The 1247-nt window shown below is 45.1% G+C and overlaps 1 non-coding gene across 1 annotated transcript; it reads left to right on the top strand.

The window, feature by feature from the left end:
• Positions 1-513: 513 nt before the first annotated feature.
• On the top strand, positions 514-620 carry LOC120255967. The gene has a single exon (XR_005535156.1). It is a non-coding gene; the product is annotated as a small nucleolar RNA R71 (small nucleolar RNA).
• Positions 621-1247: the final 627 nt, after the last annotated feature.

The raw sequence follows: 1247 nt of genomic DNA, 5'->3' as shown, positions 1-1247 counted from the left end.
TTCAACCTCATGACCACTTCTCAAAGTGATCGCCTTCACGTGCTCTCTAGGATTGGTCTCTGTATTGCTCGGCAAGCTTCCATGTGGCCTTTCAGAGAGAGACTTCACAATTTGCCCCATCTGATTTTCAAGGTTATACAAAGAGGCAGTGTGGTTGCGAAGTGTAGACTCGACTGATTCAAACCTTGTATTTGCTGATTGTATAAATCTAGTCAAGTGCTTCTCTAGGTCACTCATTCGGGTTTCCAAACCTGAGACTCTGTTTTCCACCTGAGGGGCTTGTTGTTGTTGTTGGAAACCCGGTGGCCCCATGGCCTTTTGTGGACCTTGATTACTCCATGAGAAATTGGGATGATTCTTCCAACCTGGATTGTAGGTAATGCTATATGGGTTTCCTTGACGGGCCTCATCGGGGGTCTTGCTACCTAAGGTAACTCCTGTCGCCGCATCCAAGAGTTGCCTTGTACTCGGGTTCAAACCATTGTAAAGGTTTGAACAATCATCCACTCCGAGAATCCGTGTTGCGGGCACTTTCTCAGGAGCTCCTTGAACTTTTCCCATGTCTCGAATAGAGACTCCAATTCCAACTGAACAAAGGATGAGATCACGTTCCTAAGCTTTGCTGATTTTCTGGGAGGGAAATAACGAGCTAGAAAAGCTTCCACCATCTCCTCCCACGTGGTAATTGATGCTCTAGGTAACGAGTGTAGCCACTGCTTCGCTCTCCCATTTAGGGAAAATGGGAAGGCTCTCAATTTGATGGCATCATCCGTCGCCCCATTTATCTTCAGCATATCATACACCTCGAGAAAGCTCTCTATGTGACTGTTTGGATCCTCATCGGCCAAACCATTGAATTGTGCGGATTGCTGCAACATGTGGATGAATGCCGGCTTTAGCTCGAAGTTCTGAGCTATAATCGGGGGGCGCACAATACTCGACTGTGTCCCCAATACTGAATGTCTGGTAAAATCGGATAATGTTCACTATTGCTCATTCTGTTCTACCATGTTTTTAGAGTCTTCTACTTCCAAATCAACTGGATTAGACTGTTCTTGTACAAGCTCTTTCCCTTTTCTTCTAAGTGTACGTTCAAGCTCAGGATCTCCTTTAATCAATGTTGAGGGATTCCCTCGGGTCATAACCTGGAGCTGCACCCAAAAAGAAGGAAAAAGACATCAGAACGATGATAGAATAAGCAATTAGGAAATAGAATGCATGGTGAAATAGCTAAGAAAACAAAGTGC

The sequence above is a fragment of the Dioscorea cayenensis genome, unplaced genomic scaffold (genome assembly GCF_009730915.1).
Source record: "Dioscorea cayenensis subsp. rotundata cultivar TDr96_F1 unplaced genomic scaffold, TDr96_F1_v2_PseudoChromosome.rev07_lg8_w22 25.fasta BLBR01001254.1, whole genome shotgun sequence".
NCBI classification, from domain to species: Eukaryota; Viridiplantae; Streptophyta; class Magnoliopsida; order Dioscoreales; family Dioscoreaceae; genus Dioscorea; species Dioscorea cayenensis.
This window is presented reverse-complemented; position numbering and strand designations above follow the sequence as displayed.